This window comes from Emydura macquarii, unplaced genomic scaffold (genome assembly GCF_026122565.2).
Source record: "Emydura macquarii macquarii isolate MOO-44397 ecotype Brisbane River unplaced genomic scaffold, CSIRO-AGI_Emac_v2 contig_2452, whole genome shotgun sequence".
In the NCBI taxonomy this organism is placed as follows: domain Eukaryota; kingdom Metazoa; phylum Chordata; order Testudines; family Chelidae; genus Emydura; species Emydura macquarii.
This window is the reverse complement of record NW_027132589.1, coordinates 3,152,453-3,178,976: the sequence shown is the minus strand read 5'-3', so window position 1 is coordinate 3,178,976 and position 26,524 is coordinate 3,152,453. Positions and strand designations below refer to the sequence as shown.

Below are 26,524 nucleotides of genomic sequence, written 5' to 3'. Positions count from 1 at the left end.
ATGCTAGCATAGCAAATAATTACTGCAATGTTAGCTTTATTTCAACTTTTTTTTACATTTCCTTTTAAGTCCTCGCTGGAAAAATGGAACTTGCTATGTTTCTCTCCTGATAAGGTGTGTGTGGAGGGGTTGTTTTGTTTTGAGGTTTGTTGGGGTTCTTCTTTTTTGGTTTGTTTGCTTTTGTTTTTACTGGTGATTGAAAGAAGATTTAAGCTTGGTGGTATCATAAACTGATCAAAGATGCTTCTTTCCAGAATCAAATTTCAAATGCATAGGTGCAATAATGGGACAGTATTGTATCATTTTTGAGCTTCAGTCTGACGTTATTGACACCATCATCATCTGCCGTCATTATGCTTGGAAACTTGGAGTGCTGTTTTTTAAATAACTTTCTTTTCTTTCTCCCCAGACATTCAGACATCAGTCTTGCAGCATCTCAACATTACAATCTTTCCTCTCTGTTTTTGTCGTTAAAGATGCTTATCATTGTCTTAGTTATCTCCCACCTCAATAAGTATGCTCCTCTCTGGCCTCCTCAACTTCCATTTTGTTCCCCTCCAGTCCATCCAGAATACAGTCGCTAAAATCCTTTTCCTCACTGCTTAAATTCCTCTAGTTGTTTCTCCCATTGCTAACATAGCAAGTCCAAGATTTTTTATCTTACCTTCAAGGTTCTGCACAAGTTTATTCTCCCTACATCTCTTCTTACCATGTTGCCCTTGCCCTGTTTGCGTCATCAGTGAATCCAGCTTCACCCCTCCCTTTCTTGCATGCTTATCTTCATGCCCTTGCTTCTTCCCCCTCTTCCTGGAACATTCTCCCTATCCCAGTATACTAGGTGCCAACACTTATCTTTAAACTCTCTATACAACGTTAATTTTTTGTATGAAATCCACAAACATTAACCAATGTTAGTAAAACAAACCAAAAAAACCCAAAAATCCTCAAAGACAGATAGATCTTCCTCTCGGTCTCTCTGTCCACTTTTATTTTTTTTAATTTTCATCTCACTATTATCTCTTTGGGTCAGACACCTTGTTGTTTTCACACAACATCCTATCTATACTTAATAATTTTAACCAGTTTATGCTGTTAGGCAGGCTTTGGTTGAAAAGGGCTTTATTTTAGCAGTGTTTTTCTATAAAACTATCAGACAACTCAACCTTGATTATCATCCTTCTTCATTGCACTTGTATAATTTATACAGTAATTCAAATGCCCTTTAATCTCTGTCATTTGTGAGCAGTGGCTGTTCTTAAAGCACAGAAACCGAAGAGAGTATGTGCTATATCACTGGAGGTAGGGAAGAAATCAGATGTTTTGTCTGATGTTATGTTGTGATGAAGGTTGAGGTCTAGGAAAGAAAGCCATCAGTTTTTAATATCTGTATGTCAGTCTCTGGCCTTTGAAACGTTAACCAATGGAAGACTCTTTTCCAGGTAACTTGTAGTATAGGAGGATGTTTAATTAATACTTACATGATCTCCTGGATGCTGCTGCATTGCTGCTGTCTTCAGCTCTGCATTTAGTGAGGTGTGCTCTTTTTTTGGTCATTACAAGCAGTAGCTGCAGTACTCTTCATCTTGATGCAAGGCATAATGCCAGTACCTTATTTCCAAAAGCAGATTAATTTGGACTCCTTTTTTTCTTTGTTTTTTTAATCTGGTCACATTTAAATTCTGTGTTGCTGGGTCACTATGGATCCCTAGCCAGTTAAATAATATATATATATATATACTGTATATGTGTGTACATAGTAATTGTAAATATGCACGTGTGCACACAATATGTATAAGCTGTTTGGAACAGGGACCATATTTTTGCTCCCTTTTGTACAGCCTCTAGCACAGTGCGGTCATGGCCCATGTCTGAGACTCATAAACTGTATTGCAGAACAAATAATAATATGCTCACAATCTGTTGTTTCTGTGTGCAGATTGTATAGCCAAGTACCTTGGTCTAGGTTATTTTTAACTGTTTTGTCAGGCTATATGTTTAATCAGAGCACCATGTGACCTGACCAGTTAGCTTCTCACGTTAATACTGCAGCACCTTATTTGTGCTTTTGTTACTTTTAATGTTGACCCAGTGCTCATCTTGTCTGTTTAAATTATTTTAATTTTAATCAAAAGTATCTTTTGTCTGCAAACAACCTAATTTCCCTGTGCATTTCTAAGTAGTGAATACTTATTGATGGTCATTACTCTCTAACTGTTTGTGCCAGTGTACCTCTGGGAGGTTAATCAATCTTGTGCTTTTTTAATTGACATCAATAATGTGTTTACATTTATCAATATTTCTTAATTGTCAAGTTATAACCATGGAACATGAATAATAAATCAGGCCAACAGTGAACTTCACACAAAAGCGTTTTAAGAGTCTCCTTAAGCAATTTGACAAATTGTAAATTGCTTTGGAGTGATTCATATATGCTGTTTGGGAAGAAGTGCAAAAACTGGTATGTAAAGTCATGTACTGCAGAATAACACTAAAGAACCAAATCAATTGATATGACAGTAGGATGGTTTTTGTCATATTCATGATACCCTATTATGAGGAAGGAGAAAGCAAGTCTTTTAAGGGCTAGCTTAAAGGCCCCAATCATGACTGTGAACCCTTTGTGCTAAGTGCTGTACATAAAAAGAGTAGAAGATAGTTCCTGCCTTGAAAAGCTTACAAATTGGATGAGACAAAGGCTGGGTGAAAGAATTTATAATTCCTATTTTACAAATGGGAAATGAGGCACAGAGGGGGTAAGGACTTGATCCAGATAAGCATGTAAACACATGATTAACTTTAAGTGAGGCGTCTCATTTAAATGAATGACACCATTCAGGCTTATGGTTAAGCATATCTTTAAGTGCTTTTCTATATTGAGGCCTAAGTGACTTGCCTGAGGTTACATAAGAAGCTTCTGGCAGGACTGGGAATTGAACGACGATCTCTCAAGTCCCAGTCTGGTATCTTAAGACCATCTATTCTCTCTCTCTCTTCTAACTCCACTAGCTTTGTGAAGTAATAAACTGCACATATGACAGTCGTCTAAATGAGAGAGACCTGGCAAAATGCTGACCAAGCTATTTGCTTCAATCCTAGAATGTTTTACAGACTGTCCTGAGAATGACTTCCAAATTAAAGACATGTAATTAGAATGGAAAAAAGGTGATGGAAGGAAGAGGTGAAGGTTGAAGCTATTTGTTATCTTCTTGTAAATGTTGCCAATGTGACTGAGCACCAAGTAGGAGAAAAAATAGTACCAGTGAAGCAGCTATTTACTTTCTTCCTAATTTTACATTTTGGTTTTAATTTTATTTGACTCTTATGATTTCAAAGGTAAACTGTAAAGCTTTTAAAGTAAATATATACAAAAAGCATTTAAGATCCTAATCATTAGCAGAATGACATGTTGCTATTGAAACAACAAACTTTAAAAAAAAAATTATTATTATTTTAAAAAATAAACAATTTTCCTTACAACTTACCTGGTAAGACCTGAGTTTAGGGTTCTCCAAGTCTCATAGAAGGAATTGTTCATTATTTTGTTATTTATTAATCATTTATGGTGTCATGGTGTGACACTCTTCTATGTACACCCTTATGCAGTGATTGTGTATCATTCATATTCACTCTTATAGTGTAATTGTGTATTGTTCAATGCAAAGTATGTCATGTAAGATGTTTTTTGGAATGCTTATAACATATTTGAACATTAGTGTTATAGGAGTATGTTTGTTGCGGTGTCATATGTATGGTTATGAAGCTCTGCTATGTAATATTCCCAAATATGTGCCTCATGGCTTGAGGCAGATCTAAGCAAACACTAAAGGCAGAGAGAGGTAGTTCACTTAAGGCATGCATAAAACAACCCAACTCTTCCAGGAACAATGAACTAGCCTAAGCATCAATAAAGGAATATCCACTGACTCAAATCAAGGTGGCCATACAGGACATTGTTCGTCATCTGACCCTGAAGAGGGGAGTAAAGGGACATGATGAAAGGGGGAGACATTTTGCTCTTGCTCTTGCTCTCTGTCTCTCTTCCACTTCCATCTACAAAACACCATCAAGCAACTGAAGGACTATCCATGGGGGGAGGGCTTGGCTGAAGGAGTTTAGCCAGCCTTCGGTGAGCATTATCTGACTTTGTAAGGTTACTGAAAGTGTTAAACTTTGTTTAGAATGCCATTTGCTTTTTTATTTCATCCTGATCAACTCTGACTTATTTTCCTTTGACTTATAATTACTTAAAATCTTTCCGTACTTAATAAACTCATTTGTTTGTTTTATCCAAAGCAGTGCACGTAATTTGGGTGTGTGTAGAGACTTTATTTAAAGTGACAAAGCTGGTGAATATCAATTTCTTTGATGAACTATTTATGAGCTTGCAAGGTTCAGTGGGCAGCACTGAAGATTGCAAGATGGAAGTTCCTACGGCTGCATCTAGGACTGGGGGTGTTTGCTGGGGTCATTCTATTGTGTAATCCCAGGAATGGCTGGTCAGAAGCACTCACTCACTGAGTTAAGGCCCGCTTGCTGGCAGAAGGCTGTGCGTGGGCTGACCCAAGAATGGGGGGTTCACACCGTGAGGCAGAGCAAGACAGGCTCCAGGAGGGAGGGGTTGGGGTGACATATCAGTCCGGATAGCAGAGGGGAACGTCACACATGGATATAAATAGTTCTTTACACAGAGCAAGAGAGAGGTATGCCTTCACTTAAAGATCTGACTATTTAAATAAAACTAGAACAATAAATTCACAAGCCAGGCCATGGGACAATGGTTCAAGACTGAAAGAAGGAGATTACCAATGAGGACAAAAAGGGAGAGGAGGAATTCATGAGGACCTGAGCAGAGAAGGGGGGTACATTGTGGATGAGGACAGGGAGACTGTTCTAGGCATAGTGGCAGATGGGTAAAAGGTGCAACGTTGAGAAGAAAAAGTGACAAAGGGAGAGGAGTAAGATGAAAGTATTGGAAAGAGTAGGAAATATCAAGATTATCTAGGTCCCTGTAGACAAGGAGAAGCTTTGAATTTGATTTGGTAAGAGGCAGAGAGAAAGTGGAGGGTTTAGTGGGTTGGGTCAGAGCAGACAGAGGAAGATGATTTTAGCAGCAGCATTTTGAGCAGAGTGTGATAGTCATGGAGGGCAGAGGTATTTTACTGTTGATGTATTACAACGTTAAATGGTTTCTAATATCAAAATAGGCTGTTAACTAGCATAAAGAATGTAAGACTAAATGGTAAAAATTTTATAAAGTTCAGTTTACTATTCTGGCCGCCATTCTGCTGGCTTGTTGTACTTTTACACAAATGTTCAAAGTAGTGAATAAAAATAATCAGCTCAGCAATGAGAGAACGTTGGTAAGACATAGCCTTCAAAGAACTAAATTACAGTGGCTACCAAGTCAAAGACCATTAAAACCTGGATGTTTAATCAGTGATTTTATCAAGGGTAAAGCAATTCAGAAAGCAAAGGAGTTGCCATTTACTGTATCATGGCAGATTATATACATTCATTCATTGTATGTACAGAAGGATGTGTTGTGGGGACCTTGTGTGGATAAACCAGATCTAAAGGACCTGTCTCCATAGTGGGGCTCAAATAATGTTTGATAGATTGGTTTAAAACCTGTTTAATCTGAGTCAATCTGAAGGGTTTAACATGAGACTAACTCAGATTAAACATGCTTTGGCTGGTTGGAATGAAGAAGTTGAAATCTTATTTAAATTAAGTTTAAAAATAGTATTTCACACATTGGCCACCAAAGTAGTGTTTAAAATCAAAGTAGCTTGAATTTTGTTTTAAACCAGCTCAGCAAGCATGCTTTTCAGTACAGTATAGGCAGGGCCTAAATAACAGCAATGTTTTTCTGTTCCTGATGTTTTAACATGTTTTGAAGCCTGAGTAAGCCAGGTTAAGAAATACTGTGTTTTGACATGTTTGATTTTTTTTTTAAATGTGTTGGATTAAGAGACGACACAGAAGCTGCTGAGAAATGAGGATCTGTAACAAATTCCATTGCGCACTACTTTACAGGCTAAAAAGTGAACATGGGTCTCTTGCCCAAAGTGTGCTAGAAGCAATACACTGGTACTCCTCCAGTACTGATGCTTCATGTACTCCAGTACTGATGCTTGGGGTAAAATTTTCAGAAATGTGTAAAGCCCACTTTCAAAAGTGACGTGGGCACTTAGGAGCCCAAGTCACATTGAGAGTCAATGGGATTTAAGTTCCTTAATCACTTAGGCACTTGAAAAATTTATCCTTTTCTTAGTAATACTCTAAACTTCCCTTCCCTCCATCAATGATTTGGGGCACCACCATTTCCCACTTCATTAATGCACACTTATATTTTGCTGCTCCATTTCAGATATAAGAGCAGGCTTCTTGTTTCTGACCACCTGTTGATGATTAATTTAATTTAATTTAATTAAAGCACAGACCATCTTTCTGTCTCTTCCATACTCAGGCTGAGGAGCTGAGCATTTTCTTTTCAAGTAGATACCCATCAGCTCTGTAGATCTATCAGCAGTAGTTCTTCTAAAGAGTAATATGTGAGCAACCCAATACATGCATGGTTTGAGAGAGGTCCTGAGTACTTGGAGTTCCCATCATGATGCCGTGAGTGGTGATGCCATTTATTTGTATTGTGGTAGCATTTAGGAGCCCCAGTCATGGACAAGCATCCCATTGTGCTGGATGCTATACAAAGACAGAACAAAAAGACAGATCTTATTCAGAACCTTTGAAAAACTCAAATCCACAGATTTTAAGTAAAGCTAGTTCCAACTTTGGGGGGTAATTGTACCAGTTTACTAGATAAAGGCTTGATCTTTAGTTTCAGTTCAGAACAGCTACCATTCCTAATGAAGCCAACAGGGGTTTGACACAAGTGACACATGATAGTTTACTGTGAGTACCAGTAGAATATAGTTCATTATTTATGGCCAGTCAATTAATTTTCCTTTTTTAATTGTGCACCTAAATAGCAATAATGAATTCAGAGTACTGAAGCTATTTTTTTCAGTCCTTATTTGCTGCTTGTTTGCTAAAGATTTCATTTGAAATTGTAAAAATTAGACTTCTTTATTTCACTTCCTGTCTATCACTATAAGACACAGACAGTGATACTATATCTCTAATATAAAAGTGCCATGAAGCTTAGAGAGAGGCAGGGAGAGTGCTGACCTATTTTTATAGAAGAAAACAAGGATAGGGAAGGGTAGAACATAGGAGCAAAGAGCTCCAAAGTTTCCCACAGCATGGTAATGGATATGACCTTTAATATTAAGGCCTTTGGATCAAAGTTAAGTTGGCATTAAAATTTTCTAATAAATTCCCTGCTGAATCTCAGGGTTTTTTCCCCCTCAAAGTTAATTCAATAAGGTCACAATAAAGCGTGTGCTGTCTGTGTTATTGTAATTGCTCTCAGCAGGCTGGTAATATTATTGCACAGAAGTGCTAGCTACTGTGCTTTTATTTCTCTCTTCAGCCCCTCTCCTTCCTACTTACTCCCTCCCCTCGTCTCTCAAGTCCACCCTAAAAAGGAAATGAAGCTGTTTTAAATGCCATTTGCCTCTCATTTAAAATGCTTTAACAGTGATGCTTTCCTGATTCCTTTTCAGTGAAGGAAATAAAAGCATAGTTAGGCTTCTTGTGAAATAATTGGAGGCTTTTATTTCCTTTCTGTAGTTCTAGTCCAACCTTTAAACACTACATCCAGCCTCCATATTCTTAAATAAAGGGTGATATTTCTAAACACAAAGGCCTTGGTTCATCTCATGTCGGTTTGACTCTGCGGGTACCAAAGTGACAGATATTTCAAGAGTTTCTATAAGGATGTGGAGGATGGAATAGACATGGACAACCAGCCAAAATAATAATGTGTTTCACAAACATTCTTCTGCATATTAAGACATACCTAGTGTCCTATTCCTGTAAATTATTGCTATCCAGGCCCAGCCTGGTTTCTAGAATAGAATCATTAATCTGATAGTTCTTGTCCTGTGGAATGCAAGTTGAGGTTTGACATTCATGAATGTACTAGTAGAATATTAATCTGGGCATAGACCATTGCAGTGAATAAATTTCTGTGCAGAAAAACTGTGATAATTGGTTTTTGCATATTTTATACAACTGTAAGTTGATACGTAAGTGTTAACATGAATTTGTTTTTCACTTATTTTTGTCTGTAGCTACCATTTAGTGTCACTTCGAGTTGTCTCTGTTATTATGGCACATTTGTTTTGGAGCGGAATTCCCAGATGCAACTTGCACCTCTGCCTCGTCAAACATGCACTCTTAAATAATGGTACCGATTTGGTTTATATGGGTGACATGCAGTGTTGTATGAAAAGCTGAACCCTTTATCTGTTAGAACCTCCCTGTGTTACATCAGGATTCTGAATATGCAGTAAGTTTTGAAATTTAAAATGCAGATTGTTGCTTGTACCACTGCATCATACTTTTGTCAGTAATAAGGAAACAGCAAAATTTGTCACTTTTTCACTCTATTTCTGTATTGCTTATTATTTCTCTTCCCCACCCCACTTTTTTAAATTATTCTTGTCCCACGCTCTTGGTCATGCATCATACCCTGCTGCTACAAAGTGCACTGCAGTGCCTGCATGTTGGATGAACTCCCAAAATCATCGCTTTCACAGTGTTTGAAGTTTCTGCCAGCCAAGGTACAAGCATCTTGAGGCCATTCCTGATCAATAACTGTTTATTGCTCTTTATTTATGACATACACATTTTAATTTATAATTCCTGTTGCTGCCTGGAGTACTCATTTTTTATAGCAGAGATGAGACACGACTAGTTAAAGCAGTATGCCCCCAAGATGAAAGGGTGCTACTGACCTGAAACATTTCAAGAAGCTTGATTTGGAACCCTGCTCTGGTTGGAGTTTACGGTATCTAAGACATGTTAAGATTCCCTGAATCAATGTGGCAGATGATCACGTTGTTGCTTTGTGAATTTAATAATTAAGCATTGCTGTGACAGAATTAACATTTTTGATTAATCCTGCACTTTGAATGTTCAGTATGGAGATTATGGCAATGAAGGATAAAGAATTCACTTTTTCCAAACTAGTTATCTCTTTGGCTGAGTCTCAGGTCATTCTAAAGTAAACCTGGGTGTTGAAAAATCCTTTTGGACTACATATTAACCGTAAAAATATCAATCACATTGTCCTTTGTTCATCTTTGTTACTTGATTAAGAAGCTATTTAGTGCATATTGTTTTAAATAGTTTCCTGACAGAACCTTTCCTTCAGCCCTCCTGCAGGATTTCAGATGATGCATTTGTCCATTATTCTTGAGCTAGCTGTGGCTAATGTTTGACCTGAATAAAAACCACTCAGCAGTTCTGAAAGTTATGCCACTTATTTAAATATTTAAATAAAGATTTAGGAGCCCAACCTTAGACACCCAATTTTAAAAATCTAGACAATAGCCTCTGCACCTGAGAGCTCAATATCTCAGTATCTCTCTTGCACACCTTCTTCTGGGTAGATTGGTTAGTTACAAAGTAGATCCTAAAAGTTTTAAGAATCATAACAATTTACATTTCTGTATCATCTTTATTCTGAAAATTCCCAAAGCACAATACAAATTATAATAGCACCAATTTCATATGTTCTGTTGTCACTTTCAGGAACCTGTGATTATAATCATGCTGAGATGCTGTTTCCAAAACCTATGTTGTAGAAAACACGTACTCATAATAAAAATACTACAGGATACTGGTGCAAACTGAAATTTGTGATCATTTTTAGAAACGCACATCTTGTAGAAATCATAGTCCACTTTCAAAACTTTGAGTTGAATTCAGGTTTTTTTTTGGATGGGGGTAGACTTCTAAGGGTTTATTTGGATTGTGACTGCGTACATTTAGGTACAAATCAGTGAATTTATTAGCATTGAAATTCATATGTAAAAAAAGTTCCAGGAAAAAATTAAGCAGTCTCAATTATTGCTTGCATACTATCTTTCCATGTGTGTAACTGCACAGAAAGGCTACTTTTCCTCCCTTCTACAAGAAGTGAACCAAAGAAAGCGTGACTAGGCAGTGATATAAGAGTAAAGTATGAACACCATATGAATTCTAAATCACTTTAAAGAAACCTGGATATTTTCTCTGTGTTCAGTGTTCATTTTCTAAAACCAAATCTTGAAAAATTACAGTGGATAATGACTTCCTGGTTGGTTTTCTTTAATCTGGAGTCCCTATTAACTACACAGAGACACTTTTTCAACAGCAGTATTTTTGGACAATAAATCTGGCCAATATAATGCACCTTATTGGATTGTGATATGTATGTATATAAAGGGAAGAATATGTGATCATTAATACCTGCGTGCTTTATATTTACTGCACGACTTCCTGAGTATTCGCAAATGCTTTGGCAATTTGTAAAATAGAGTTCATCATTTGCTTGCGGTCCTTCCTCATCTGAATTCACTTATTTCAAGGCCCTCCCTGCTGCAGTCAAGAAATCGGTAAAGTAGTTTTGTGTTTATTTTTGGTAATAATTTTTCCATTTAACATGCCTTTTGATTCCGTTTCATTCCACTCCCATCCTCACTTCCACTCCCCTAATGGCTCAGGTAGGTAGCCCATGGCACAGTCTTTTATCATTTTATTAGGAATCCATGTACACCCAATTGGTCATATTCCTGAAGCAACCTATGCTAAATGCCAACATAAAATAACAGATGCACAGAACACAATTACCATTGCTAACAAATAAATGTGAAGAACATAAGAAGTATTCATTCTTTGGAGATGAAAACCATTTAAATAGCCTTGATAAAATTGAGCTAGTACTATGGATATTAAGCTGATGCAATTTTCCTGCCACCATAAAATTACCCCCTACATACTTCCCCCTCACGGAAGCTCTTGCTATTTAAAATTGTTATATTGGATATACTTATTTATGCCAGGTGGTGTAGTCAAATGAAGGACTGGAAGTCAGACCACTTAAGTTTTCATCTCAGCTTTGCCACTGACATGTGATGTTGAGCAAGTCATTTATATCCTCTGTGTCTCAGACACTCCCTCTGTAAAATAGGGATAACACTTTTCATACCTATTTCATAGGGTGCTTTGAGTCTTAATAAATGATTGTGAAGAGGTATTATACAACTACTAGGTAGTTTTTGGGGGGGAGGTTGGGGGCGTTGGTTGTTTTTGTTTGGTTTAAAGAAACCTCCTTTATACTAAACATTTTTTAAAGAATTTATTCTGATTTGGTTTTAACTAGTGCATTGGAACTTTGAATTAGTTCTAGACTTCATTTAACTGACCATTCTAATTCCTCTGTGACCAGTGAAGAAACAAGCTGCTTTCATTTTTTCTCAGTTTTGAGACCTGGTCCCAATGACTTCATTGGGTAACTTCTGAGGTGGGGAGCACGTAATGCCTGAGATCTGTAACAAATTATCATCAGAGAATTTGTGACAATCAATAGCAGCTAGTAAAATTTCTCCACTGTCCATTAGAAGTGAAAAATGTAGAAAGAATTTGCATCCTGGTTGGACATGGCAGCAAGATGGTGTTTCATTTCTTTATGCTGGGAAATGTACTGATGTGGATTTCTGTAGAATTACTTAGCAGACTAAAACCTTGTTTTCGTTATTCCTCTGGCTTATGCCTTAGCAAAAATAAATAATAATAAAAAACTGACTTCATACCATAGTTCATTTAGAGAGTGGATAAATCTATTAAAATTATAGTATATAGCGATGTAAGATGGAAACCGAAAAGTAATGTCATGTAGATGCAGTAACATAATTCTAGCATTTAAGTGGCAATTGAAGCCTGGTTTTCAGCTGCTGCTGTTAATAAAAAAAAGAATCTAGGACTGTGGGGGTTATACTAGGTGTGCAATGACATCTTTGTATTCTAGAGGTTCTTCCTGCATAATAACATGTGCTGATTGCATATTTTTTGTTCTAGTTCCTGTGAACGCTGTTGAAATAAAGATGAGATAGACAGATGTGCATTGTTGGAACTAACAGATTACAATATAGTTAGAAGATGGATGGAAGGAATGTAGTAGGTTTTAACCATCTTGCCAAATGATGTCTTGGGCTTGAGTGGCCTGTGGAGCATGATTATTGAATACAATTGAAGGATGGTTGGCTCTGCTTATGAAGGCAAACTTGAACTAAATCTCCCAACAGCTTTGTTTTTATAACACTAATGGTAGTGCACATTACATTGTTCAATGTTATTTTACATACATGTTTATCAAGATGGTTGAATATTGTATTGTGTGATTTTTGTTTTTAATACATAATTTTAATGTAAAAAAGCAATCTAGGGCATGTGAAAAGAATTACGGTTTTCTATATTTTCCTGCACTCCTCTCTCTTGTGCCCATTGGGCCATGTTGTTTTTTATTAATAGATTTAATTTATTACATTGTATTAGACACCCACAAGTCTTTGAAGCTGGGGCACCATCTAAATTAAATTTTTACTTTTATTGTGGCATCATTGAACTCTTAAATAGTATTAAAAGGATCACTACAAAGAATTCTTGAAGCCAGAATACACTTAGATTTAAATACAAAAAATTTTGGTAGGCCAGCTTAACTGTTTTTGACACCTTATTTTGATAAATAGAATCTTCCCCTGAGATGTGATGTAAATGGATTAAAAATGAATGTACTGCAAGCATAAAATGGCTTGGTTTTGCTCTATTGATCACTTGGTCAGTTATAGCCACATTTATAAAAACATAACTTCATGAATGGAACTCACTTAAGAAAATGTTGCAGGAATTGTCTTAATTTAGAAAAACTTTTTTCTGCTTCACTAAAAGTAAAAATAAAACATTGAACTAATAAAAGTAGAATTATTAAAGGTGAACTACAAATGACATTGCTAAAATATCAGCCTCATTAATGTATGCATGATGAATGCCCAGTTGTATTAATTTATAATTTTTAATTAATTTTTTAATTTATAATTTAATTATTGTAATAGCCCCCAAGAATCTGCCAATTTATTACCTTTTTTTTTTAAGATCTCTATTTTTTTTCTTTTAGGTTACATGACATTCTTCATTGTCAGATGACTGGCTCATTGGTCTACTCTGACATCCCAGCATGTAGCATGCTGGTGAGACACAGACCTCTCTGAACTCTTCTGTAGACCAAGTTATGAGAGGCTAGGTAAGTGGCATTTTTCTTTATTATATTGCACAGCTTTTAAATTATGATTTCATATTCAACAGCATATAAAATATTTTTAAATAAATTTAGGGAGAAAAGCGCAATATAATATTAAAAAGCCACTTATCAGACTTACTGTACATGAGGCTGACTCCATGATCCGGGATAATTGCATAGTGGTTATCACATCATCCAACACAATGCACACTAAGGCACATAGCCGGGTATGGTGAGAATAGATGTTACGGGACTTTAAAGAAAAAAGTTAGTTTGCATACAGAAGGACTAATGCAAAGTGAATTTATTTTTCATGCTAAGACTATTCTCACAATCAGTGCAAATAAATGAGATAGAAGAAAGTGGGATTCATCCTGCTATTCGTCCATTTCTGGGGTTGGTTGTTTATGAACACTGAGCTTTGCTAGTTCAAGTTATCAAATGCTGTGTTAGTTCTGCTGCATGTAATCTTCATCCTGTTGATGTTTGATCAGAAAATCTCCTAAATCTACCTGACTCTTATCACCAGTATCCCTAGGAAACACATCAAAACATCAGCTACCTGGTTGTTAAAATTGATGTAGAGAGCTAAAACCTGCTCTTCTCTGTAATGCATTCAGATCAGTAGTATTAATGAAACTGTACTCAAGTGCTGGAAAATTACAGTCTAGTTTTATTTAAAGTATGCTTACCATGCATTTAAAGGGAAGATTTATCAGATGAGTTTTAAGTATTGGAAAACCGTTAATATGACACACTTGTCTGTGATAGGAATAAATGGGGGGAAGAGGACTTATTTCTATAGAAAACTTAGTGTTAAATTTAGCTTAATACAGGGGGTTATTGTTTAAGATGGCACTTTTTTAAGACACCATTGTGTGGGATCAAGTCTTGATTTGCATAATGTTGATGCAATCAGGTCAGAGTTTGTACAGGTGGTGAATAAGGGGCTTTGACTCTTGATTCACCTGTCTTAGTGGTATGTTACCATATATGTACACTTAAATTGTCTGTGTCTACTATGTACACTGGTGATATTAAAATTATGATGTCAGCTGATTAGCAGTAGCATAAACTGAAACCTTGCTGGTGGCAATATGGGTAAACACAATTGCCAGAGCATGGAGAGGGTATTTCAGAAGCTTTATGGTGTTAAGTTTATAGATAAACACAGATTTCTTGACTGATTTTTTTTTACCTTTGTTTGTGACTGTTACAATTATAATAACAAAGAGATTAAAGAAAATATTCCCTATTTTTTCAATTTTTTTCTTTCTGCATTTGACAGTGCTTTATTTTCAAGTTTCCCTATGTAATTGGCTTCCTGTGTTATTTGTGTGGATTTTTCACATAGCAACTACCGAGAGAGAAACTTTTTTAAAAAGAGAATATTATTATTTGAAAAATATAAAAATTGGCAGGGGGGCTCAAGGGCCAGAATAGTGCTAGTTACGACTTTAAGTTTTTTAGAAACTTATTTCAAATTGACAGTGTCCATTTATTGTCACGTAATCAAATAAACTTAAATGGAAACTTCTTTCCCCTTTAAATGTAATTACAGTATATTGAAAAAAGCTAGTGTTAATACCACATCAAGGTATTGATACCAAGCACTCAACTTCTGGAACTTCCTGATTTTTTTAAGATAGCTCAGCTATATTAATTTGCCCACATTGCACATCCAGTATATTATACAGTACCTATTAATAATGGAGTAATACATTCAAGTGACATTTAATTAGTTCTCAGTGAGGATCTGTATACATGTAAAGTTTTATACTTCAACCATATCATTGCTATTGCCCTCTTTTAAAAAAAAAGTTTTCAGTATTTAAGTATTTTTTTAAAGTGTGGCTGCAAACTTTTTAAAATGGGAAAAGTGTGGTCACTACTTTTTCCAAGCTAGCTGGCTCCCGCCAGGCCCTACTTCAGTGAGATAAATCACAGAAACACATGCACTTTTCTCAGAGCATTTCAAAGTGCATGCTCAATAAGCAGAAAAACAGGTTGAAAATTTTAATTTAATGATTTTTACTGACCTTTTGAAATGTCAGTTTCAAATCTGCTTAAATACTTGACAACCGCCAAGAAATAGAAGAGCTATATAAAAACTAAGTATTATTACTTATGAAGCATAAAAACTAATTTGACCTCTCGCACCAAGAGTTGGTTTCTCCAGATCAGGTTTATAAATACATTGTGAGGAAAATGTGGATAATTTACAGTGTTACTGCCAGTAGTGTAATTATGCTGTGAATAAAAAGAGGACTTAAGTCCCCAGGGATATAAAGCACCTTTCATGAATACTAAATTAACTTAAAACATTAAAGAAAAGGACAAGCTAGAGAGCAGTAATTTATATTCTATCTAAACTGGCCTACGTACACATTAACATCATAAGTAATAGATTTAGAGCATTCCTGAAATAACAATAGGAATTTCCTTCTCATTGTTCCATCCATATTTAAACAAATATATTAAGTTGGAATTCTAAAAGATATTTTGCTTATCTTACAGTTACTTTCCCTCTTCCCTCAGACTCTCTCACAAGTTGCAGTAATCAATGCTCTTTGTTGACTGGTGATAAATTACAGTTCAGGGCTATTATCCCAACAAGATTATATTGGGTTAGATGGTTCTGATGTCAGGGACGTGAATTATTAGTTATTTCAAAAAGGAATTGGACTGATGAATTATGAATAAATCTTTACCACAGGGACTAATCCGCTTGGAAACTCAACCATAGTCTCTATTTCAAGTTGTAATTTAGTCACTCATGCGTGGGAAAAGGAGTCAGGAATCAAACTGAGAGCCTACACAGGGTTATGAGAGAAGTAACTGAGCTCATTGCTGAGGCCAAGTGTTTCCTATACATTGTGTCCTGTTATTGATTTTGGTTAAGCTTTGCAGTCACACTGGTCCATCAGCCGTTTAATTCAATACTGCAGAAGATGTTCCACAGAGGAAGCTACTAATTCGGATGGATTTATGAACTTGTTTGGCTGCCAGGAAGAGAGAAAAAGCAGCTGGTTGTGGAGCCCTGGCAAAGAACACTAATACAATGACTACCCTTAAAAAGTTCCTCCAGTTAGGGAAGATCTCTGCATTTGGTAAAAACTTTCAATCTTAAAAATAGGTAATTCTATCAGAACCAGTAGAGTTTTTCAAGTTGCAGGAACTTTTTGAGGATGTTGCTCTACATTTTTCCTTGAACATCAGTCACATCTCATTTATTGAACCATGTACAAAATTGTATATATGTATAAATTTTAGTAACAGTGGATAAAAGGATGAAAACTGAGGAATAACTCTTTTGAAAATTATTAATAATTATTTGTTTATCTAAGCATCCAGCTTACAATTTTCAATAGACAACATGCAGACCAAAAAGAGTGGGATGAGATAGGATGCATCTGCATCACCAAATTTTTTCATTCCTGTTTTCACTTATTAAATATTTTTCCTTTTTTGACCTAGCCTATTTTGTCCATTTATGATGAACATTTATCATTTACTTGTTTAACTCGTGCCCATTTAATTTTTTATTTACATTTTGTTTATTGACCTTATCTGTGTCTGTGCATGTATAAATTATACTATTTTATTTATCAATTTAAAATATTACATTAAATTAAATTGTAAACAAATCTTACAAAATAGCAATATCAATACATCCTCAAATGTTTTTAAAAGTCCTGAAAAATACTCTCAGAGATATAGACAAAAAGGACAGATTTAACATCCTAAATATATTTAACATAAAATAAGTTTTGCGGGTTTTATTCATATTTTCAGGTTTTTTAAATTTAAACCTATTTTAATTTTAATTTTGTCTTTTTTATCTTTCTAATTTTGTAATATTGTTAAAAGTGAAACATCAAATTCCATACTGAATAGTTCTAAGTGGTGGCAATTATTAGATCTGACTATCTGTCTTTATTTTACATTGAATATTATTCCAATCTCTGTTTCTAGCCAGGATTTAGTTGCCATACTGTATTTTATTATCTTATACTCTGGGAGGGAAGGGGAAACACTACTCAACAAAAACACTGGTTGTTGTTGCTTTTCGCCGGTTACATTTAATCTCCTGAGTCTGCTCTGTGTCTTGATAGCTGTAGAAAAACGGACATTCGCTGCTTTTCACTGGAGGAGGGAAATGACAGTATAACTTCCTCTACAGTCAGTGCCAGTCATACTTCTGAGACTGTGTGCAGAATGAGCACATCAGTCCATCTGTTCTCTTTTTCTGCATAGAGACCAAGCAGCTTGTCACCTTCACTAGTTCAGTTACAGAGAAGTGCAATTGTTTCCTAAAACTAGAATCTGTTAGGTCAGTCCCATAGGGACATCAGTCATCATTCATGTTTCTATTTCAAATCTACGTTTTTAGGTGAGACAGCAAGGACTCCAGAAATTATAGTATTCTGTTAGTGTGACAGAATGTACTCATGTGTCCACACCCTACACGCTTTTGTAATAATCTTTGTACAAAGTTTGCTTTGTGAGGTATCATTTGAAAACTTCTAATTTGCTGGACATTATTGTCCTGATAAAATGTGTGTGGCAACATTGTATGTGAAGTTATATGGTTCCACTGTATGGTGTTCTTATCAATAAGAAGCATTCATTGGATTCTAGGGAGAAGGGGTCTTGTCCTAAAAAGTTTGGTCAGTCAGACTGCTGAAAGTATATGTTGAGAAATTTTGCTTGAATCTGTTACAGCTAGTTAAGTTAGGCACCAATAGCATTTTAACTTTATTTTCTTGTAACCATTTCTGACTTATGCCTCATTGCTTGTACTCACTTAAAATCTGTTTTTTGTAGTTAATAAACTTGTTTTATTTTTTTTAATCTACTCTAGTGTGTTTAAATTGAAGTGTCTGGGAAACTCCATTTGCGGTAGCATGTTATGTGCATATTATTTCTATTAAAGCAATAATGGACTTTATGTAACCTTGTACTGTCCAGGCGTGGGTTGGGTAATACAGGAAATATATTTCCGGGGGAAAATCTAAGACTGGGAGTGTGTTGGGGTCACCCTGCAATATAACAAAGGGTGGTAAGATCCAAGGTGTGGCTGTCTGCAGGACACTCAGAGATAGCTGGGAGTGATTTACATGCTGGAGGCTATTTGTGTGCCATCCAGGCTGGACTCTAAAGCAGCAAGGCATTGTAGAGGCAGGGATGACACAACTACTCATTAGTCTGAATTGCACCCTGGTATGTCACAGTTAATGCTCAACACAGATGAGAGCTTCAAAAGCTTTTTTAACTTAGATTTGTATTTTTTTAACCACTTATAACAAATCTTTCTCATTTTCCTTTTGCTCAGTCTTTTCCTATATAAAAACAAAGAATAGTAGTTTCAATCTTCAATTAAAAGGATATTCTGGAACATTATGGGGAATGTCCAATAAATAATCACACTGTTTGCTGCTTGATTTTCTTTTCTTGGTTGCCAGGATGGCTCCTTTTGGATGTTAATGTCTTAAAAACAAAAACCTGTTCCTTCAGATTCCCAAAAATAAGAGAATAAAAATAATATACACAGTCTGATTCTCCATCACTTTTTATCTTGCATAGTCATTTACACCTGTGGGAAGTGTGTAAGAAAATCTGCCCCAATACGGGTAAAGAATTCTGATTTGGTAGCCTATGTCATGTTCCAGCAAAGATGAGGAGGAAGTGGATCTAAACCACAGACAGAGAGCGAGCATGCTGAATCAATCGCAATACTTCTCTACACTAAAAGATTTTTCAGTATAACATAAAGTGTGATTTTTAAACCAATATAGTTATATTGATATAACCCTCTGTGTAGACAATCTTATTCTGGTAGAAGAGTGTCTTTTTTTTTAGTTTAGCTTACGTTCCTTGGGAAGGTGTTTAAGACTGACTTCTTTTTTTTTTGGTCTAGTTTATACTGGAATAAGACTTAAGACCGTCCACACTGTGATGGGGAGGGGTAGTTGGTGGTCACTCTATTCCCCTGGAAGATTGGGAGCCACAAGAGAGCAGTTCGATTATAAGCTGTAGAGCTGGAACTCATATGCAAACTTGACACAATCAAACTGGGTCTGAATAGGGACTTGGAATGGTTATCTCATTACAAGAAGTAATTGTCACTTCACACATTCTCACCTTCTAATCAATGGTTGTGAATAGGCTTCATCTACTCTAACTGAATGGACTTTGCTAACACCTCCCCTCCCCTTTGTTGTTCCTTACCCTTGGATGTATATATATACCCCCTATCTGATTTCTGTTTCTTGCATCTGAGGAAGTGGGTTGCAGCCCACAAAAGCTTATGCCTGCAAAAATTAAATTTGTTAGACTTTAAAGTGCTACAGGACTCTCGTTGTTTTTGCTTTCTACAAGGAATGCTTACCTTCAAAAATGGAAGAGATTCCACCATTGGTGTGACCAGCAGCATCTTTCTTCTTCTGCTACTTCCTCCCTCTCTGCTGTCCTGGACTGTCTTTTGGAATTTTAAAATATCAGGATTATCTATGAGTTCTATCAGAGTTCATTTGGTGGCTGTTACAGTGTACAGTTCTCAGTGTATGTCTACACTGCCAGCTCATTGGAGATTGATTGAGCAGATCTTGGAGACCTGCTCGGTTGATCCCAGAAGTGCTGTCTGGTCGACACCATTAATCCATCTCCACAGACGGAGTAAGGCTGCATCGACCAGAGGGCATCTCCTGTCGACACAGTGCAGTGAAGATGCCGTGGTATTGCAACATAAGTAAGTGAATGGGAGATACATGTATCTCCCGTCGACCGCTGGTGGCAGTGTAGACCAGGTCTCAGTGTTTGCTCATCCCACAACAGTAATATTTATCAAGGGGTTGGGAAATCATTTTCCTCAGATTAGAGAACTCATCCCTATATGGGATCTAATGAGACCTTCTTTTGAACTGTTGGCTACCTGTCTTCTTCTTAACCTATCCACTAAAACAGCCTTCTTGGGGCATTACTTTTGCCCGTAGAGTTAGGGAAATGAGGACTTTAATGGCAGGCCCACCCTTTACGGAGTTTTTCAAGCACAAATTTGCATTATGTCCACATTCTAAATTTCTCCCTAAATGTCTTTGGAATTTCACATCTGCCAAATCATTCATCTTCCAGACTTTTTTCTGAAATCACATCAAGCCTGTGAGGTGCTGCTTTACACACTTTGGATATCAGAAGGGCATTTAGTTTTCTATTTAGACAGAACCAAGTCATTTAGAAAGTCTCCCAGACTGTTTGTTTCAGTTGCTGACAGGTCCAGCGGGTCTGCAGTCTCTACCCAGAGACTCACCTTGGAACATAGCAGAACTAAGAAAAGTATCAGCAAAGACAGGAAATGTGAAGTGCAGCTTTTATGCCCTGATTCTGGGATCCTGATTAGTATTTAGGATGAGAAAATTCTAACTTCTGAATCCAAAGAAAGTTAGGTAAGATGCAAAGATGCTTAGTATGGGTTAGGGAAGGGAAGAAAATATAGTGTAGTCAGTAGTCCATTCAATAACTCCCAGCAAATATTTATGAAGATCCTATTATGACAATGTTTACCCTAAAGAAAGTTGGTGTGTTTACCATCATTTGATTTTGGCACACTTGTAACATAGCTCATATCCATATATACAGATTTTCCTAATGGTGCACAGACATTGACAGCACTGTTTTGGATTAGAGAAGCTTTGAGCAAGGCTACGGACCATGTGCTCCTCCACCATGTGTTGCTCATTGCTGATGTGGTAGAGTAGATGAGGATCACTGGCAGCTTTGAATATTAATCAGCCATATACTCAGTTTTTAATCACTGAGCAGGCCATACTCGTTATCTGTAGTTCTTCAACCACAAACCAGATTCTCCTTTCCAACATACATATCGCATTCTCATTAATTCTAATAGAACAATGTTCTGTGCTTAGAGACAAAAATACACACCACAGTATGTAGTTATTTCTGATTTTGTTGTCTCCACAGCAGTGTACAGATGTGTGGCCCTTTGCAAACAACTTTCGACCCTCCGCCTTGCTTTTAGACTATCGGTTCTGCTGAGAGGATTCCCTGCTTCCTCCATGCATAACAATAACTCAGGGCTTCTCCTGTGACTAGTGTACCTGAGAATGAACAATAAGTTTCCAACAAAATTACAGTCTTCCCATTATAATGCCCCAGTCCTCCTGTTATAATGCTGAACAGACGAAATCTGAATACATCGAGACCCAGTGAATCTATACAATGTTGACTTTTAAAGCCAATTTCTGTACCAGAGCTACATGAACACCTAATGATATCTGGGTAATTTTTTAGTTAATGGATGAAGTAACATGGTGAGTTCTAAATTAGCAATTGGCAACCAACTCCAAAAGGTTTCTCCAGGCTTACGTAAAATATGCTTTACACTGAATGCGGGGGGAGGGTCAGTGGGCTGGAATGGCATGTTAAGATTCCTAGAGTAAAACGTGTGATTGTGTCTGAATATAAATTAAACAAGCATTCTTCACACTAATGGTCATTATGTTGGCATAAAAGTACTTGTGTGTCAGTGAATTGTGATTGTAAACATCATAATGTTATTTCAAGAGGATCATTAGAGCTGAATCACCCAACCAAAAAATCCTAAACAAATGAAAGTGCTTCTGTGAGAGCTCTCTGTAAGGGCATCAATCATTGCTCTATAAGCACTTTCATAGCTTGAGTGTGAAAACACCCTGCTGAGGTCCCAGAAAATAGATCAGAGTGTAACTCTAGAGGAAGATGCAATGCACTAGTTACCGGAAGACAAATGTAATATAAGATTTTACTGATTGAGTTTCTTAGTGACTCCAACCTTCAGCACTACAAATAATTATTTTAGCAGTGACTAACACTTAGAATGAGCAGCTATTATGTCAATAAAGGCACACATTGCAGGATGATATTCTTTCAGGTTTACTCCCTGCAGTTAAAAACAGTGTTCAGTAGTTGTCTGTGTTTTCCTAACCCCCGTTTTTGCCCTTCCTGTTCCAGACATAGCAATTATCTAAGTTGTATAGAGAGGAATTTTTGTTTTACCTTTTAAGATCATTAAGTAACTGAAAATTTATTAAGTCAAAATTAGTGCAAAGAACTATTTCCTTATAAGTACCTGATCAACCCCTTGTTGTGTAGGTGGAGGAGGGAGAGGATTGTATGTTCTCAGTTGATGTTTTGTCATGAAGGTTGGCAAAAATGTGAGACTGAAACAGGAAATGTTCAATGTATGTGGTGCTGACATCTGTTCGTTGTGGGAAATGGATCAATAGGGTCACAAAATAACCATACTAAACTCCAGATCCACATTTGTCCATTGATTCATTTTTAATTTTTACGTCTGTCTTTTTAAATTGAATAATAAAATATATTTTCTTCTCAGTAGTTAAACAGGTATGGCTTTTAACCTTATAAATAATGTGAATATACAGGGTATCTATTCTATTGGACAGTATACGTTCAGAGTACACTATGAAAACCTAGTGCTGAAGCATGTCCAATATCTCTGGATCTCTTTGGTCCTCATGTCCAGCTACAAGGTGCTTTAAATCAAAGTACCAGAGTTCTTAAGGGAGTGTAAAGTCATTATTTAAAATTATAGAGCAAACCAGGGAGTTTGCACCACTATTTTGTAACATCAGACATCCATTAATGGTTTCATTGTGGACTGTAAGGTCACACATTGAATGCACGTGAGGGTGAAGTTGAAGAAGTCCGTGATACCCACATTTTCTCATCATTTGGACATGGTTAGATTTCAAAGGTTTTGTCCAGCAAGCTGCTTTTGAGATGCTAAGGAGAGTAAGGAGACACAAGTGGATGGTTATCAGGCAGTGAGTGAAGTCCATCTATATTGCACCGTACAGTCCATATTCAGTTCTTTTTGTGCATGCAGAACTTCCTTTGATGCCAATGGGGGTCTCACACAAAGATCAAGGGTAAAATATGACCTAAAATTAGTGGGAGGAAATGCAGAATAGTGCTTAGAAAACATTTCATTCTTCTTCAAGTGATGGTCCCTATATGGATTCCAGACGTGGGTGCGCATGCACAATATGCACCAGAGCCAGAATTGTTTGTAGTAATGTCCATTGATCCATACGTGTATTGGCTGAGTCGCACATCCAAGACTTTAAGAGGCTATGCAGGTCGACGCCAGTCCAATTCCCTCTTACTGCTGCACGGCCAGAGTTGGAACCTGTGTTCCTTAGTGCTCTTAGGTTACTTAGAGAACTTGGTCCACTTCTTTTTTTCCTGCCCTTTTGTATATATTTTTTCTTTTTGTATATAGTAACCACCATTGTTTGTTTGTTGGACTTCTTCCCCTCACAGGGCACACTCTCCCTCCCTTCCTGGGGCCCGTGCCCTGGCATACCGGCTTCAGAAGCTGTGCTTTGTGCCTGCGCTCCTTCTCTGTGAGTGATGAGCAACAGCGTTGTTTCTGTTGCCTTGGTGAAGCACACTCCATTGCACACTGTTTCATCTGCTGCTCATTCCTGTCTCGGACTCGGAAAGCTAGTGAACTTCACTTCCACAAACATCTGATGGAAGAGACTATGTACCCATGTGCGTAATTGGATCCAGGACCAACAGATCTGCTGGAGCAGCACCTGTCTTCGCCAGTGAGTGCTCCCCTGGTCCCTTCTCATGCTCCAGCACCCACGGCACCATGGCGTCCACTGAAGCCCCACTGTGAGCATAAGAAGCACGGGCATTGGCATAAGGGTGAATCTGATGGGGACTGCCTATAAACGCAACATTGCCTCCCCAAGCCACACCAGGATGGGTAAGAAGTCACACGTTGTCCTGTCTGCTCTGCCTCCTAAGAATCCTTGCACAGAGCATAAGTCCAAGCACTGCCATGAACTGCCGGTACCATCTCTAGCCACAGCTACCAGTCTGCCACCTCACCTCTGGCACCATCGACACCACCAGGCCTCTCCGGATTCTCATGCCCAATCCCCACCATGCTGGGACATGTGTCTCTACTGATGCCTATGGCTGAGCGGATGCTGCCATACAATGGCTCCACTCGGCGCCCCAGCTCCCTAGCCGCCTGTGGTGAATGAACCTTTCCTGCTCGAGCAGTGCCCTGTTGTTCTCTGCCTTGCACCGCTGGTCCTGCCTCTGCCTGACCCATCCTCAGAGTCTGAGTAGTCCTCTGAGCCACGCCCCTCCTTTTCCCCTGCATGAAACTACAGCCCGGATATTTGGTGACAACCGCCCTACCCATCAGTGTATGGCCCTTCCATTGAGGCGTGTTTCCGATACCCCCAAGACCCCCTGATGCCCAGTGACCTGTATGCCTGGCCCTATTGGCCCACTTGGGACCCTTACTGAGACCATGGGGTACTGCTGCTACCATACCACTGTCCATTCCCCACTGCCTCACCCTCCGTTAACAACAGACTCAGGATGTCGCCATACCGTCGGTTCTCACTGGAGCCTCCTCATCTCCAGATGAAGTGCACATTCTGCTTTTCCTTTCCCCTCCGGATGGCCATAGCCAGTATCATGACCTGCTTTGGTGCATGGCTGCAGCTCTCAGCCTCCTGGTAGAGGACATCCCAGACCCACAAAACTAGTTCCTGGCTATGATGCAACTGTCTGGGTCCTCCGTATTCATGAGGCCCTCCTCCGACCAGCTCAATCAGTTTGCCATGCCCTGGCTTCCTGTGTCCCTAGCCCAAAACATGCTGAACGCCGCTACTTCATTCTGTCTAAGGGTACAGATTTCCTGTTTACCCAATTTGCTCGTGGTCCACGTGGCAACCAAATGCATCTGACAGTAACACTTCAAGGCCACCCCTCTGGACCAGGCAGCCAAAAAACTGGACCTTCTGAGGCGCAAGGTTTAGTTCTCTGTTGACCTCCAGTTCCATATTGTCAACTACTAGGTCCTTTTCATGAAGTACGACTTCCTCTCATACTCCAAGTTGGCCTAGTTCCAGGCCTTCCTCCTACATAGAAGCAGCAGGATTTCCACACACTGCTGGATGGGGGCAAGCTGGTCACCAGTGTGGCCCTCCAAGCTACAGTCGACGCTGCTGACACTGTCTCTCACTCTCTAGCGCCGGTGTGGTTCTCTACCAGGATTCCTGGCTCCAATTCTCCGGCTCCCTAAGATGGTCAAGATCACTCTAAAAGACCTCCCTTTTGACAATCACAAACTTTTCAGTGAAAATGGATAAATCCCTCCACTCTCTCAAGGATTCCTGTGCCACTTTTCGGTCATTCGGTATCTACACCCCAGCTCCGACCCACAAGCAAGACTGGTAGTCTTTCCACTCCTGTCCCTGTGCTGCCTACCAGCCCTACTCTCGATGCCCCCAGGAGCCGTCTCATTGTCATCCACGCACCCAATGACCCCGTTACTCCACTGCTACCACCTCCACCTTCTTGACCTTCCTGCAACGACTATCCAACCAGCTGTTTTGACTCCTCCCCCCAAGACCCACAAACTTCTCTCCACTTTTCCCACAGCGCCCCAGATTGTCTTTGGGGGCCATCTTGCCCTTTTTGCCCACAATTGGGGCAAGATCATCACCGATTGATGGGTGCTGAATATTGTTCACTGGAGTACCTGATAGAGTTCCTCTCATGATGGCCATAAGGATCCTTCCCATCATGATCTCCTCTGAGAGGAAGCAGACACCCTGCTCCAGAAGGGTGCCACAGAATGTGTCCTGCACCGCTACCATGGCCATGAGTTCTACTCCCCTTATTTCCTTGTGCTGAAAAAGAGGGGTGGTCGCCACCCTTTCTGGATCTCCAGTCGCTGAACAAATTCACACAAATTTCGGTTCTTGATGGTCACACACTCTCTCATGATCCCGTCCCTCCCCTATGGGGCCTGGTTTGTGGCTCTCAATATGAAGGATGCATACTTTCACATGGACATCCACCCAGCTCATCGAAAATTCCTCCATTTCATGGTGGAACACTTTCACTATCAGTTCCAGGTCTTCCCCTTTGGTATCACCATTTCCCCTCGAATGTTCACAAAGGTCTTCGTCGTCGTCGTGGCCCACATGCGTCATCTTGACCACTTTGTGTTTCCTTACCTGGACGACTGGATTCTCATTTGCACAGTCTCGCGATTGTCTTCTCTCCACTATCCAGATCCTTTGTGACTTCCTCACTGGCCAGGGTATCTGCATCAACAGGGCAAGTCTGTTCTTATCTCAACCCATATGCTCACCTTCGTCGGGGCATGCCTTGTTTCTTTTGTGGGCCAAGCTTTTCTCCCGACAGATCATTTTGCCACCCTCACCTTCCTCATCGCACAGCTACGTCACACCCCATGTAGGCGTATCCACCAGTGCC

The 26,524-nt window shown here is 38.5% G+C and overlaps 1 protein-coding gene across 3 annotated transcripts in view; it reads left to right on the top strand.

Moving 5' to 3' along the window:
* LYRM4 (LYR motif containing 4) overlaps positions 1–26,524 on the top strand; it is a 148,922-nt gene that overhangs the window by 60,546 nt on the left and 61,852 nt on the right. The window contains exon 3 of one of the 3 annotated variants that reach the window (XR_010922473.1): positions 13,064–13,189. The exons of the other annotated variants lie outside the window; for them this stretch is intronic. The gene's annotated coding sequence lies outside the window, so the exon portion shown is untranslated. The remainder of the gene's footprint in view (positions 1–13,063; positions 13,190–26,524) is intronic. 3 annotated transcript variants of the gene reach the window in all.